The following is a 16,540-nucleotide window of genomic DNA, read 5'->3' on the forward strand; positions in this document are numbered from 1 at the left end:
AAGCCAGCTGGATATTCTGCTGAAACGTTACATAAATAGGCAAACAGCACAAATACAGGCTTATTTTAGGAAAACTGAAGTGCTGCATACAGACAGATCAACTAAATAATGATACACAAAACTCCAGCTAGCTTTGTACCAATACAGGAGGGCTGCAAAATGCATAATTACTATGAAAAGTTTCTAAAGAAGATTTTTCGACAGTAATTTCTTTAAAGCAGAAAAGTATTTTGGCAAGAACAATGAGAGTTAGCCATGACATGTCAGAAGAACTATAGGCACTTCTGCAAGATATTAATGCAAGGTCCAGTCACTATAGTGTCAGGAGGAACTATCTTATTTAAAACTTGGCAGTCAATTTAGAATAATACTCTCTCCTTTCTAGTCTGCTGTAATTTACTATATAGTAAGGAAAGCATCTGAAAAATAATTAGATGCCACAGAAACATTAATATTTTATTTCACCTCAGAGATTTAATCATTGAAATTTAATATTTTAGTGCTTTAGTATTAACATGCTTGAAGTCTGCTTATTTAAGTTCTTGGGCTTTTAGTCAAATTCCAAAATACAGTGCTTTTATTGCTAGTGTAGGTAACTTTCAGCTGCAGATGGGTAATCATAGGGACATCCCCCTTTATGCTAAAATGGATGATGCAATCATAATTCTAGTGAGTATTTTCATAGAGACAATGCTTAATATTAACTGTCAAGTACCAATTGCATCGGAACTGTTATGTAGCTAAGAAGCAACTACATTATCATTTTTTGTACAGTGTGTCCCTAGCTTCTGTTTGCCAGAAGCTGGGAATGGGTGACAGGGGATGGATCACTTTTTGATTAACTGTTTTGTTCATTCCCTCTAGAGCACCTGGCCACTGTTGGAAAACAGGATACTGGGCTAGATGGACCATTGGTCTGACCCAATATGGCCGTTCTTATGTTCTAGTGTTTTCAAGGACTCACACAATATTTTAGTACCGTTATGTGAGCAAATTATGAAATTGTATGTGGGATACACACTGAAAACAATTCATTTTGATCCCCATCCCCGTGCCAAAAATGCTGGGGAGGACGGTCTGGATGCGTGCTGGGGTGGAGACGCTGCGCTCCCTGCTGCTGCTGGGGCTGGATCTCTCCTGAGGAGCTTTGTTCCAGTGACGCATCATAAAGGGCCAGGACCAGGCAGGTCGTGACATCACAAAGGAACTGCAGGCAGCAGAGGTGGGCAGGACCCTGGCTCCCTGCAGCCCCTCCCCAGCACCCCACGTAGGTACTTAGAGACTGTGACCGAGTCACCCCGTAACCTCTTGATAACCCTCTGATTTTTCATGTGGAGTTTAAATAAATAAAAGTAAACTGTGTTGTGGAGTTTTATTTTTCATCAATCTGGGAATTAAAGCAACAGCCATTTCTGTATTATTATTAGAGCTGGTCCACATTTTCAAAAGAAATATATTTGCTGAATTTTTTTTCAAAACCAATACATTTGTACAACACCTTATTGATATTGTCAACATGTTTCATTTCCCCCCTCCCCCAAATTATGGTTGTATTTGATTCTATTTTCAGAAATTGTATCCAAAAATGTGTTGACATCTTTTCTTTCACAAACAACCATTTTGATGGTGCTTTTATAACAATTTTTTGGGCGAAAACACAAATGGACCAGTTAAAAACTATTTTTTGTGGGGGAGTGATTTGTTTTCAATCTCCCTCCCAAACAACACTTCCTTACCTAGTCTCTTCCTACAGCTCAGCAACAGAAGTGCTTTGAGTTCCCTGAAGTCAAGGCACTTTGCTGAAGTGGGGCCCTCAGTACCTAACCAGCTGGCTGTGACCTGGCTCCTTCTTTATCCATCTCCTACCCAGCACTCTTTGCCTCAGCCATGTGCCAGGCTGGAAATGACATTGTCAGCCCATTGGCACAAGGCCCAGGGTCTAAACCTTAGCACTGGGGGTTAGTTGCCTAAACACCCTTTGAAGAGAGAGGCCCATGTCATTCTATCTGAGCCTGGCACACTTCTCCCTGAGGCCCTGCCCCCTGCCACCTCTTTTCCCCAAGGCCCTGCCCCCACTACTTCTCCCCAAGGCCCTGCTCCCACCCTGCCGCCATCCCGCCCCTTCTCCCCCGTCTGTACCAAAGTCAGCCACCTCTTGAGCACCCCCTCATGGCCAGGGTTAGGCCTGAGGTACCCTGCCTCGTCTCCATGCTTCACGGTCCCTTAAGAACTCTGCTAGAGGCTTTCTTGAGGCCCAAAATACCCTTCCATAGGATCTGGGTTTAGTCATATAAAATAAAGTGAAAATAAAAATCCAAGCCCTCAAATAGAGTCCACTGGCCCAGCACCTATTCAGCACTGCCAGTCCCCAGTCTCTTCAGTCCCAGCCCACTTTTCAGGCAGCCACTCTAGCCCCTTCCCTCTTCTTCCCAGCAGGAACTCCCCATCCATCCTACCTGGTGTATTTTCTTCCCCAGAAAAAGCTTCAGCCTCCTCTCCGGCTCTGAGAGCTCAGCAGTCAAACCCCTCGACCGTTCTGGCCCTCAGCCTCCTTCAGCACTCGGGGAAGTTCCCTGGCTCAAACCCTTTTCCCACTTAGGGTCTCTCTCAAGAGTTGCCTGCTCAATGCAGCTTCCTGCTGCTCTTAGGGGAGGCTCACCTGTCCTCCCTCCAACCCCACTGAGATTGTTAATATGGAACAGGTGAGCTATAGCACTTGGTCATTAAAGGGCCCAGTTCACCTTAGGACAATCCTCCTTCATTGTTATCAACAATGGAGCTGTGCTGTTCCTAGACTAGCAGTCTGAGAATTCTCTAAACTTCTCAGGGTGGATGCAGCCAAATGGCCTTTGATGTTAATGGATCTATTCTCAATTGCTCAGTGGGCAGATTTCACTCCCAGAGTTCAGCCTTTGGGCTGTCCACAAACTGTTCAATTGCATTATTCTCTATATGTTAGTTCTGACATGTGACCAATCATCCATGGTGTCACTTCTGCTCCCTTCCTGCCTGACTAAAACAGGAGAACATCAAAGAGTCAATAGTAAATCAAACACACCACTACAAACTGGGGAATTACTGGTGAGGTGGCAGTACTGCTGAAATAGGACCTGCGGGTTATTGTGGATCACAAATTGAATCTGAATCAACAATGGGCTGCAGCTTTGAAAAAGGCTGATGTCATTTTGGGGTATATTCATAGAAGATCAGGGTTGGAAGGGACCTCAGGAGGTCATCTAGTCCCACCCCCTGCTCAAAGCAGGACTAATCCCAGACAAAATTTGCCCCAGATCCTTAAATGGCCCCCTCAAGGATTGAACTCACAACTGTGGGCTTAGCAGGCCACTGCTCAAACCACTGAGCTATCCTCCCAAGAAACTTGTTAGAGGGCACTTGGATTATGAACCAAGGATCACTTGATCTGCAGTCAAACACTCTACCACTGAGCTATACCCCCCATAATAATAAAAAAAATTAAATATAGAACTGGAAGGGACCCTGAAAGGTCATTGAGTCCAACCCCTGATAACAGCATTCAAATATGCTAAAAGTTATTATAACGAGGAAGGGGATCAGTTGTTCTCCATGGCCACTGAAGGCAGGACAAGAAGCACCAGGCTTACTCTTCGGCAAAGATTCAGGTTAGAGATTAGGAACAGCTTTCTCACTGTATGGGTTGTTAAGCTCTGCAATAGGTTTCCAAAGGAGGTTGTGGAATCCCTGTCACTGGAGGTTTTTAAGACCAGGCTGGACAAATACCTGCCAGGGCTATTGGCCCCGCCTGGGGGAAGCAGGCTGGACTTGAAGACCTCACGAGGTCCCTTCCAGCCCTATGATTCTGTAAATAGTGAGTGCCCTTGTGTACGCCCAGGGGGTGAACCTGATCCCTTGGCAAAGAGCTGGCATGAGGCCTAGGTGCTACCGACAGCCTGATCCAAAAGCACATTGTAGTCAACGGGAGCCGTTCCTATCACTTCACCGACCTTGGGATCAAGAGCTACAGCGGGGCATACGCAGTGTTCAGGCCTCACACAGGCCTGTGCACCGGAGTGAACGTCATGCTGCATCCTCGACTGGTGTAAATCAGCATCACTCTGCCATGGGACTACACCGATATATAGCAGCTCAGCATCCGGCCCAGTCTCTGAGCCCACAGCCATTTGCAGGAATGTTTGCGACTAACAGATGTAAAGGTGGGACGCTGCGCCACATATTCTTCATAATGGTATGATTATAATGTGATTATAACATAATTAGGATGCATCTGGTACAAGATACGTCATGGAAAGTGTCATTGGCAAAGTTATGATTTGCTGAATATGATACGCACAAGCATCATCTGTCATTTAAATGGTGTATGCACAAACCTTGGTCTGCTCAACTGTGCGGGGACAGGACTAGTGACCTGTCGAGGTCCCTTCCAGTCCTACTCTTATATGATTCTAAGTACATACATGGAGAAGGTTTTTGACAGTAGCAGGCTCTTTCATCCAACAGAAAAAGGCCGAACAAGTTCCACTAGTTGGAAGCTTGAAGCTAAATAGAAATGTGCACCTCATTTCTAGCCTGAATTTAACAGTGAAGGTCACGAATGTCCGAAATAGATTGCGGTCCGTTAAGCTTGGTATTGAGTGAGGAAAAACAGGCAGGACCAGAATAACAGTGAAAAGCCAAATGGCTGCGTTTATTTGGGGGATAATTACAACTTGGGCCGGGGGAGTAGGCAACTTTGGCTGGGATGGTATCAAAACTACAAACACACCCCAAAACACAGTAATAATACACTTTATACTGCTCACCACACCACACCAAATAGGCAGACACACCAATCTTACAAGATAGGAATCGGGTTCATCAGGGCGGTACCCGGTGCAACACAGAACAGAGACCCACAGGCCACTGCCTCAGCCACCCTTGCTTTCACACTAAGGGTAACCCAAAGTGTGGTGTGGCTGCAGCTGGGAAGATTCCACTCACTCAGACCGCGGGGACGGGAACCCCTTGGTCTGCTAATCTCCAGGTGGAGACAGCTCCCAGATTCATTCACTCTGGACAAAGACAGAGCAGTGATTCACACACATAAAACAGTTTGCAATTTACAATTTACTAACAACTAGAACAATTATACAAGCTAGCTAAGCAATTGTGTAATTCTGAGCTCATTAATACAATCCTGATATCCTGAGTAGATACCTGGTACTGAGTTAGGGAGGGGAAAAATAAGAGGCTAGATAAGCTAACTGTCAGACATTAAAAAGCAAATACCGCACTCCAGGCGGAGCTGACCAGCAGAACAGAAACTAGAAGCATGACGAGCTGACAGGGATCGGGTCCAAACGACAACGAATCCAAACGATACGACACGAGCGCGCTTTACCGGGAGGAGACCCTGGCCGAAAGGTTGATCAGGTCCTTCAGCTAACATGCGGATACTCCACACAGATTTGGGGGAGAAACCTAGTTTTATTGAGAGGTCTCACTCCCTCGTATCGGTATCTGATTGGCTCCCTGGTCCCTCCTCCCTCCAGGCTTCGAGCAGTTGACAAGTAAACAAGCTTGACCCTTAGATGACTGGGTCCAAAAAGAGCGGGAAAGTGAGTCGCTGGGCAGGATTAACCTGACCTCCAGACGACCGACCCAAAAAACAGGTTGCCGGGCAGAACCAGGCCTTCACACACAGAACTAGCCTGACCTCTAGATGGCCCAGCAGGAGAGAAAAGAAAAAAAACAGGAGAACATACACAGCCAGTGTTGCTGGGCAGTATTGAGTCTCTGCCCTCTCCTATATACAAGAACCTAGTCCAAGATGGAGGCAGTCCTGTCCTTTTAACAGGACAAGATGGCCGTGGACCGACAATTGGCCATCCAAAGCCATAACTTCGTATCGGATTGCGACAACGAACACTTGCAACAGCTTACAAGGAGGGATGAGATGGGCTCTCCCTCGCTCGCAATCTTTAAATCAAGACTGGATTGCTTTCTAAATGTTGTGGTCCACCTCAGCCACTAGTTATTGAGCTGGCTGTAGGAGTCACGGGGAGAAGTTCTTAAGAGCCTTTGGTGAGGGACCTTGTCAAAGGCTTTCTGAAAATCCCGTATGTCAGTGCACTGCAAGGCCTTCAATGGCTTTTAAACTTTCCCATGGGGACACCAGAGACATGGTCCAGTTAACTTGTGTTCAGGCCATCATCCATTGCACTGCCTGGGGGATCAGCTGCAGTGCCTGGCAGGCACATTCTGTTTCCTCCATCTGGGTGGCACAGACCCAGCCTTGGCTCCTTGTTCTTCCTTAATGGAAGCAAATGCTGTCAGCCTAAGGGAAATGTAGCAAGTGGATCCAGAATCAATGATGCAGATGACAAATCGCCCTGACCTAGAGGAAATGCCAAAGAAAAAGCACCAACCTAGCACTCTTTGGAAGAAGCTGGGAATTAGTCCAGACCCAGCCAGGGTCTAGTTATGGGGGAACAAACAGCAACCCCTCATCCCACCAAGAGTCTCCTGGGGACCTGGGACAGGTGTGAACTCAGCCCTCAGGGGAACATAAGAGAAGAGTCATTGCCTGACTGGATAAGACTCAAGATCCATCTAGTCCAGTACCTTGTCTGTGACAGTGGCCAGTACCAGAGAGTTCAGAAGGTGAAAGTATCCTGCAGCAGCAGATAATCTGCTCTCCTTCCTCCATGAAGAGCTCATCCTGGACTCTACTAGTTAGAGATCAGCTTATACCCTGAAGCATGAGGTTTTACCTCCTCTCCAAAACGTATCAGTAACTACAACAACTCTGGATATTCTTGTGATCTATCTAATTCTCCAGCTCCTTTTTTAATCTTGCTAAGGTATTGCCCCAATGGCTAATTATAATAGAATCATAGAACTGGAAGAGGTCATCTTGTCCAGTCTCTTGCACTCAAGGCAGGACTAAGTATTATCTAGACCATCCCTGACAGGTGTTTGTCCAACCTGCTCTTTAAAATCCCCAATGATGGAGATTCCACAACCTTCCTGGGCAATGTATTCCAGTGCTTAACCACCCTGACAGCTAGGAAGTCTTTTCCTAATGTCCAACCTAAACTGCTCTTGCTGTAATTTAAGCCCATTGCTTCTTGTCCTATGCTCAGAGATTAAGAACAATTTTTCTCCCTCCTTCTTGTAACAACCTTTTATATACTTGAAAATTGTTATCATGTCCCCTCTCAGGGTTCTCTTCTCCCATCTAAACAAACCCAATTTTTTCAATCTTCTCTCACAGGTCATGTTTTCTAGACCTTTAATCATTTTTGTTGCTCTTCTCTGGACTCTCTCCAATTTGTCCACATCTTTCCTGAAATGTGGCACCCAGAACTGGACACAATACTCCAGTTGAGGCCTAATCAGTGCGGAGTAGAGCGGAAGACTGACTTCTCGTGTCTTGCTTACAATACTCCTCCTAATACATCCCAGAATGATGTTTGCTTTTTTTGCAACAGCGTTACACTGTTGACTCATATTTAGCTTGTGATCCACTATGACCCCCAGATCCCTTTCCACAGTGCTCCTTCCCAGGCAGTCATTTCCCATTTTATATGTGTGCAACTGATTGTTCCTTCCTAAGTAGAGTACTTTGCATTTGTCCTTATCCTTATTGAATTTCATCCTATTTACTTCAGAGCATTTCTCCAGTTTGTCCAGATTGTTTTGAATTTTAATCCTATCCTCCAAAGCACTTGCAACTCCTCCCAGCTTGGTATCGTCTGCAAACTTTATAAGTGTACTCCCTATGCCATTATCTAAATCATTGATGAAGATATTGACGAGAACTGGACCCAGAACCGATCCCTGTGGGAACCCACTCATTATGCCCTTCCAGCATGACTGTGAACCACTGATAACTATTCTCTGGGAACGGTTTTCCAACAAGTTATGCACCCACCTTATAGTAGCTCCATCTAGGTTGTATTTCCTTACTTCGTTTATGAGAAGGTCATGCGAGACAGTATCAAAAGCCATACAAAAGTCAAGATATACCACATCTACCACTTCCCCCCTATCCACAAGGGTTGTTACCCTGTCAAAGAAAGCTATCAGATTGGTTTGACACAATTTGTTCTTGACAAATCCACGCTCCAGATGCAATGAAAAGACTTAGAGCTGAGTATCATCAGTGTATTGATGACGTTATAGACCCAAGTTTCTCTTAGCAGCTTCTAAGGTCAATATAAGGAACACAAAAGTCATCTTTTTGCTTGAAGTAGCAAGTGTGGCAAACCTTGACCCTCCAAAGGTAACAGGCTGGGACTGGTGTAGCAAGAGTTGGACAGCCAGAAAGGCTGAGAAAGGAAGTTATTTTATGTTCTGGGCTCAGTCACATGACTATGGTCAGGGTGACAAAAGTTAAAACCCCTGTAACAAGACGGGGACCAGGAGTCACAGTTACAGGTGGTCCTAGGCCTTGTGGGAATGTAGGGGCAGATGTTGCAGGAGGGACTCTACCTGGGGATTGCAGAGTCCAAACAACCTCAGCCTATGGCTCATTCACAAACTTTCCAAGAGCACAGCAAGTTTAGGTGCATTTGAGGTCTGATGAAATGTCTATGCAAGTGCTAATAAGATAGCCCACATTTTAGCCCTACAAGGACTGGGGACCTCCCAAGTTAGACGCACAAATCTCTTCAGTTTATGCCGATGAGCCAGGCCTGTGACAGATTCACAACCTCTGTGGATCTGGCACTAAGGTGTAAAATACCCTGCATTGACCAAGGGTTACATGCTTCCCCTGGACAGAGTAAGCTTGTCATGAGCATCTGTTTGACTCCGGGATGGCAATTTGAATCCTAGACAAATCCCCACTATGTGATGGCAGAATCTTGGCCAACACCCAGGGTTCAGTCCGGCACCGCCAGAGCTAAAAGCATTAGAATCATAGAATCATAGAAGATTAAAGTTGGAAGAGACCTCAGGAGGTCATCTAGTCCAACCCCATGCTCAAAGCAGGACCAAACCCAACCAACTCATCCCAGCCAGGGCTTTGTCAAGCCGGGCCTTAAAACCTCTAAGAATTGAGATCCCACTACCTCCCTAGGTTAGCTCAAGCCTGTAGCAACTGAAGATTCAGACTCTATAGTTGGGGACTGTAAAAGACTTGTCTGTGTGGGTTGGACACAGAGATAGATATGTAGCACACAAACAATGTGTTGCTCTAAATATCTATTGTTAGCATTAATACTCTAATGGTCATAACACACTATCATTTAAGCCAAGACTTAGAACACAGACGATGAAAAACTTTTTGAAAAATAAGTACTTTCCCGATTTCCTCCTAATGAATGTTAACATTATCTTCTATCAGTGTCATCCCCATGCCCACTTTTCAAGTCTTTTAAAATAGATGACAATATAGTGTAGTATATGCACTGATAAGACTCAAACGGAACACTATTCCATTACAAATTGTTTACTGCAAGCATTTTAAAACTGGGATGCTTTTGTACAATACTCTGTAAGGTTGCAAAATAGTTATACAAAAATAGAATCATACTCTAAAAAAGTACACGGTGGTGTCACTACTGTTGAGTTTCAAAGGATCTTTTCCCAGTATTTTAGTGTTCCAGATGAGTTCACAATGAAATACCAAACAATAGAGCTAGTCAGAGAACAGATTTTCCACTGCCTGAAAAACTGATATTTAAAAAATGTTTTCACTAAGTGAAATTATTTTAAAAATTGTGTTAATCAAAACATTTTTATATAAAACAAACAGATTTAAATATTAAAATATACAAAAACTGAAGCCTTTTTCCTCAAAAAATATCAAAATGGGACATTTCATTCTGAAAAAAAAAGTTGCATATTTTTCTGAAAATGAGGTTTCATCAAAGTCAATAAGATTTTGCAAAAGATTTTGGCTTTTAAAATGTATTTGCCAACAGAAAACTGTTTCAACTAATTCTACAGAACAACTGTTTGAGCAAAAGAAAAACTTTGATAGTCTATGCTCATTCAGCTTTTCCTCTTCACTCATCACATTGGATGGTTTGTTCCTTATGAACACAAAGCAAGCTCTGCTTGGTATAACAATATGAACAAACAAACATTTTGTAGTTAAAGAAGAATTAACACTCTGACTGATAAAATAAAAGTGATGATTTTCCTGGGATGCCTTATGATTAACTAAGACTTACAGGGTGAAATCCTCTCTCTATTGAGGTAAACAGGGGTTTTGTCATTGTCTTCTGTAAAGGGGACACTCACCTCTTGAGAATCTCCTGCTGTTGCATGGAGTACTGCGGTCCTTTTCTTGCTCCTGGTGCCCACTGTAAGTTGTCAACCTCGCTTGGCAGGTCTTCACGAGCTCAGCCCCTCGGCCAGGTCTCACATTCAAAATGGATCCCTTCTGGTGTAGCACAGAGTCCAACAAAACTGTCTATCAGGGTCTTCAGCCCCAGCTTGGGGCTCTTTAAATTCAGCCCTTTGCTCTGACTTCCAAACAAGCCTTGTCCCTTTCTTGGGGTTTATGCCATTTTGCTGGTGGCCGGTGGGGAAACCCAGGCTCACCACTACTCTTGGTTGCAGCACAGGAACTCTATACCAGCAGCCATGTATTGCTCCTTTCAATTTGTTACTGCTACTTCCCTGGGCCTCTTCCCACCTTGCCCCTCTATCTTCATCCCTTCCCTTAGGGTTGAAGTTCTCTCTCCCAGTTTAAACAAGCACATCCAGAATCAAACTCTGGTTATCCCTCAAGCCCAGAGAGGAGCAACCCTTACTAGCCCTCTGGTCTCAGCCAGGAACTAACCCGCTAAGGCCCTGCAGCTCCTTTTACCTGAGCCTGCTGGACTCTGATTGGCTGCTTCTGTGAGGCCTCTCTAGGCAGGCCGGGAGGACCCACCTTTGCTGCTCCTTTCCTGGTGCAGGGCAAAGCAGATTAGCAGGGCCTCCAGCAGGGGGCCACAAAGCCTGGTTTACCCTCTTACAACTTCCAATAGGGCCAGAATTTTTCCCCTTACTCACTAGTTGTTGATTATTATATTTTCATCTGGCACATTTATATTCACAGAACGTAGCGTGTGATATTAATATGATGCCTGTTAAAGAAAACACACAAGATGATATACTATTTAAATCACATGTTCTGCTGGCCATCTGTAACCACTTTAAATCAAAGCGGCTTGTCAACATGGAATGAATTACTCTAAAATTAAACATCCAGACTTCAAAATAATACTCACAGACACTTGTTCCCATTGAGGAGAAATGAAAAGATTACATTTTGTGTTTCTAGGTCAAGCCATTTTTGAGATATGATTTTCCAAAATAATGTTAGACTTTTCAGAAATTGGAAAGCCGCTTATTTATCACATTCTCACAATATACATCAAACGAACAATTTGTCCTATTAATCTCAACAAGTTAAAATATTTTGGAAAACTGGAAGTCAGAGCAAGGTTTTGGGGCTTTGTCAAAACTGGGCTTGTGATAGAAAGCAGTCAAATTCTTATACCTGGAGGTGACACCTGGGCTTCATAATACTTGAATAATTTCAACCCTCTACTGAAATGAAGTGTCTGCAGTAGAACTAGGCTGTTTAATAGAGCACAGCCAGCCCTGCTCTACAGAGCATGCGTTGAAGCAAGTGGGGCTTAAGTATATGCTCATGTGTTTTGCTGCATTGGGGCCCCCATTAATGCTGTCCTTGTGGTAGAATGGTAGTTATGATTTTAAAATATTCACCAAATAATTTATTTGAAGATTATAAAACTAATTGAATAAATGATTTGACAAATATTCAATGAGCTCAGATAGATTCATAGATTTTTAGGTCAGAAGGGATCATTGTGATAATTTAGGTTGACCTCCTGCATAACACAGGCCATAGGACTTCCCCAAAATAATTCCTAGAACATATCTTTTAGAAAAACATCCAGTCTTGATTTTAAGATTTCAAGTAATAGATAATCCATCATGTCCCTAGGTAAGTTGTCCCAATGGTACCCTTTGTTAGCCAGTAAATTAGTATGTATTACACACACCATGTTGATATGTATTATGCTCTTCCCATGATTCCATTCACTTATGGCAAGATCTATATCCCACAATACTTTGCAAAGCTGAAGTCAGCTTTGGCACTGACAGATACGAAGCCTGTAAAAGGCAAGATGAAGGAATGGCATGTCCCAGTTCAGGTTGGGATCTACTTCCATAGCCCAACTGATCCTTTGAATGTAGTATCCAAAAGAAAAGATAAAGAAGGAAGATGCTGATACAGAAAAACTAGGTAAAAATCTGATTGCTGAATGAGGTATAGAGTGCGTTCTAACTTGTAAAGAACCATACTACAAATACAGCTAGTTTGAATACATACTTCAGAGCAAACCTTCTGTGTAGGGTAAACTGAACACTGAGAAAATAGTTTCCAAAAAAGATCGGTAATGTATTAACTCTTTCCTTTCTGTATTGTACTTCTTTGTGTTTGACAAATAAAATTTGGCTAAACTTGGTTAGCGGGTCTCTCAAAACATTCATATTAGCAAACCACAAAGGTAGTCAAGCAATTGGCTATACTTTAGACAAAACCTTATTGTTAAAATTATGCCTTATTTCTAGTCTGAATTTGTCTAGTTTCAACCTCCAGTTGCTGGCTCTTCTCATGCCTTTATCTGATTGAAGAGCCCTCAACCATCAGAAATCTTCTCTCTATGTAGACACATAGACCGTGATCACCTTGTAACCTTCACTTGGATAAACTAAATAAGAAGCTTATCAGACCTAAATAGTGCTCCACAAATCTATTTTTCCTTAAAATGTACTTGTCGAATGGTTCATAAGCTAATTGCTAACCATTCCTGATTTCTGTGAAAGTATTTGAACCCAGGACTCCTGTATCAGGGTCCAGTGCCTAGTCACTGCCTAATAATCTTGTAATTTAGCTTACCCTCTCCCTATGGAAATTGTTATTTACTCTAATTAGAGATATTCCATATCTAATGTACTGTCAAAGACCAAAGGGATATAAAGCAAAAATTACTGGGAAGCTTCTTGATTTTGCAGCATGCTGCACTCTGCAGCAAATCTGCATGACGGTACATTCGCTTCTTGCAGACTCTGATATTGCAGCAGTCACAAGGACATTTCTATTAGCATTTCCACTGAGAGCAGAAAATTCCATATGACTCCTTGTTGTCCTTGTGCAAATATACTATATCTTACCAAGATCCTACCAGCATATCCAGCCAAGCTGATTAGGCTCCACCAAAAGCAGATATTTAGGGAAGGAGGCTCTGCAAACAAATTGCTGGAAAAAAATTGAAGTGGAATGGTGACAAGATCCTCAGTGTCTTATTAGTAAGAAGGGTTTGAATAGAAGTCACAGGAACAGAAAAAACAGAAAGTTACACAGTTTAAGGTCCTGGTTCAAGCAACTACTTTGTGTATGTACTTAGCCCAGTGGTTTGTGCATTGGCCTACTAAATCCAGGGCTGTGAGTTCAATCCTTGTTAATGGGGTCTTTTAATCTAGCAGACAAGAAGGTATAACCAGATCTAAAATGGCTGAAAGTGGAATTAGATAATTCTGACAAGAAATATGGTACAGATTATTAGTAGTAAGTGTGAGGGATGGATAGCTCAGTGGTGTGAACATTGGCCTGCTAAACCAAGAGTTGTGAGTTCAGCCCTTGAGGGGGTCACTTAGGGGTCTGGGGCAAAATCAGTACTTGGTCCTGCTAGTGAAGGCAGAGGGCTAGACTTGATGACCCAGTTCTAGGAGATAGGATATCTCCATTAATTCTAAAAAAATAATTTAATTTATTTAAATTTAATTTGAAAAGGTTGAGACCCTCTGGGCTAGGTGACCTAGTAGACAGTTTTCATGTCTAGCATTTACCGTTGCCTACATGTTGAGTTTGTCTACACAGGGACATCTAGGAAAATTAATCTGAATGACCTGCAGATGTGAATTTGAAGTGGATCAGTTAAACTGCATTAAACCCCTGTATGAATACCCTAATCCAGAATTAAAGTGGCCTTAATTCAGTTTAGCAGTGGAAAGTACCTAACAATCCCAGACTGAAAAAAAAACAACTTTGTCATATCCCTTACTGTCAACATATAACCACACAGAATAAATAAGCAATAACAGGAAAAGCCTAATATGGAATAAATTTACTCTTGCTCCAATCAGCTTTAGCCTTGCAATGTTTTGTAACCAGTTATTAAGAAAATGACGTGTGTAACTTGCGTATTAAGATTGTGGTTTTAAGCTTTATAAGGCTATCTGTAACCAGCTTCGGGAAGGCCGTTTTCCATAATGGTTCTCCCCTGCGCGCTTGTAATCAGTAAAAGGGCCTCAGGCTGATCTGATTGAAAACACAACACATGGATTGATTTTTCCACACCAGGCTTATGGAGTACAACAGCACTTGGTAAATTGCTCCAGTGGTATTCCTATCTCATAGAACTGGAAGGTCATCAAGTCCAACCCCCTGTCTTCACTAGCAGGACCAAGTACTGATTTTGCCCCAGGCCCCTAAGTGACCCCCTCAAGGATTAAACTCATAACCCTTGGTTTAGCAGGCCAATGCTCAAACCACTGAGCTATCCCTCACTCACTGCTAATAATCTGTACCATATTTCTTGTTGGAATTATCTAATTCCATTTTCAGCCATTTTGGATCTGGTTATACTTTTTGTCTGCTAGATTAAAGAACCCATTATCAAATATTTGTTCCCCATGTAGGTACTTATGGCCTGTGACCAAGTCACCCTTTAACCTTCCCTTTGTTAAACTGAAGAGATTGTTTACAGAAGCTGTCTAGCTATCAGGCATGTGTTCCGATCCTTGAATCACTCTCACGGGTTTTCTACCCTCTCCAAATTATCAACAATTTACCTTGAAGGCTCTTCACAACCTAGCTGTATCCTGCAACGCTGATCTAGTGACCTCTTGTGAAGCTGACCCCCATCCCCTTCATTCCACTAGCATTCTCAGCTTTTACTGCCCACCAATCGGCCTCTCTTTTAAAGAGACTCTCCTCTGCCACGATGCGTACAAAACCCAGCCTTGCTGATCATGACAGATGACAAGCGGCAGCAATTCCTCTTTCCATTTTCTTGCACCCAACCTCTAACTCCAATAACAACAAAAAAGCCAACTCCCACATCCATTTAACTAGCAGAACTGTGCCAATTCTTCATCATATTCATTTACTTGAATGTTGTCTCCCCGACCACAACCCTTTGTTGTGATTTAAGACTGCAAGGTCTACAGGGTAGTTATTGTCTCTTACCTGTGTTTTTACATTGTCTAGCACCAGGGGCGGCTCTATGTACTTTGCCACCCCCAGCATGGCAGGCAGGCGGCTTTCAGCAGCACGCCTACGGGAGGTCTGCTGGTCCCACACCTTCGGCGTCCCTGCCGCTGAATTACTGCTGAAGCCGCGAGACCGGCGGACCTCCCACAGGCATGCCGCCGAAGGCCATCTACTGCCACCGTCAGGGCGATGGTCAGGCCGCCTGTAGTGGGGTGGACTGCCCCACTCCCTGAGAGTGTGGGCTGCGGCAGGCCAGGGCGCCTGCACAGACAGGGAGCCAATTAAAGAAGGGCTTATTGTGAGCCAATCAGGGCCCAGTATGGAGACAGCCAATCAGGGCCAGGCTCAGCCTTATAAGAAGGCTGTCCAGGAAGGGAGCAGTCAGTCTGTCCCAGGCCTTTGACAGGAGAGGTCAGTCTCCAAAGATGGGAGACTAGCACCGCAGACAACGTGGTGATGGCCGGGCTTGGGGAGGCTAGGGAGCTCTTGCCCGTAGCCTGCCAGGCTGCAGGCCCTGAAGGGAAGGGCCTAGCGGGTGCAAGGGGTCATAGGAGAAGCGGCCCAGGGAAGCAGACAGATGAGGGGAGAGAGGGAGGACAGCGAGGCTGCCGCCAGAGGGTCCCTGGGCTGGAACCCAGAGTAGAGGGTGGGCCTGGGTACCCCCCTTCACCCTTGCAGTACACCCAGCCATCAGCCGTAGGGAGCAGCCATTATAGACTATGCCAGATCCCTGACAAGAGGGACTAGACTCAGCGGGTGTGGTTGGACATGGTGGCTGGGGTGTAGGACTGCTGATCACCCCCTACCCCAGAAGGGGATGTGGATGGACTAAGAGGCGCTGCCGGAGGGCAGTGGCCTCGAAGAGGACGCTGCCGAGCAGGGAGCAACACGGGCCAGAGATGCCAACCGAGGGTGGAACAACAGACAGGACACCACCACGAGGAGGCACTCCACTGGACAGAGCTAATTCCCAGAGTCACCAGCGGGAGGAACCAGGTGGTGAGTCCCAAGCCGTTACACCACCCCTGCCCCCCGCAGCTTGCTGCCTCAGGCATGCGCTTGGCACGCTGGTGCCTGGAGCCACCCCTGTCTAGCACAGTGGGGCCTTCACAATAATATAAGTATTTACTACTAACATCACAAGCAGACCAATAGAATAGAAAAATGAATCTACCAGCCAGTACTCAGAACAGCAAACCTACCCACACAGACCCAGGATCTCAGCTCTCCCCAGAACCCTATCAAACATGTTTT

General features: G+C 44.4%; 1 protein-coding gene and 1 non-coding gene across 19 annotated transcripts in view; both read right to left on the reverse strand.

Annotated features, from left to right (window-relative positions):
- Positions 1 to 15,478, reverse strand: part of PTCHD4 (patched domain containing 4) — a 265,479-nt gene extending 250,001 nt beyond the window's left edge. For 8 of the 18 annotated variants that reach the window (XM_045008862.1, XM_045008845.1, XM_045008861.1 and 5 more), the window contains exons 1-4: positions 15,263 to 15,478; positions 13,186 to 13,270; positions 10,802 to 11,063; positions 10,231 to 10,372 (exon numbers count right to left, since the gene is read on the reverse strand). The gene's annotated coding sequence lies outside the window, so the exon portion shown is untranslated. Of the gene's footprint in view, positions 1 to 10,230; positions 10,373 to 10,801; positions 11,064 to 12,604; positions 12,671 to 13,185; positions 13,271 to 15,262 lie in introns of those variants that run through there. The other 10 variants (XM_045008858.1, XM_045008856.1, XM_045008847.1 and 7 more) reach the window with 9 other exon arrangements.
- TRNAC-GCA lies at positions 3,385 to 3,457 on the reverse strand. Its single transcript has one exon. It is a non-coding gene; the product is annotated as a tRNA-Cys (tRNA).
- Positions 15,479 to 16,540: the final 1,062 nt, after the last annotated feature.

Source organism: Mauremys mutica, chromosome 3 (genome assembly GCF_020497125.1).
Source record: "Mauremys mutica isolate MM-2020 ecotype Southern chromosome 3, ASM2049712v1, whole genome shotgun sequence".
Lineage (NCBI taxonomy): Eukaryota > Metazoa > Chordata > Testudines > Geoemydidae > Mauremys > Mauremys mutica.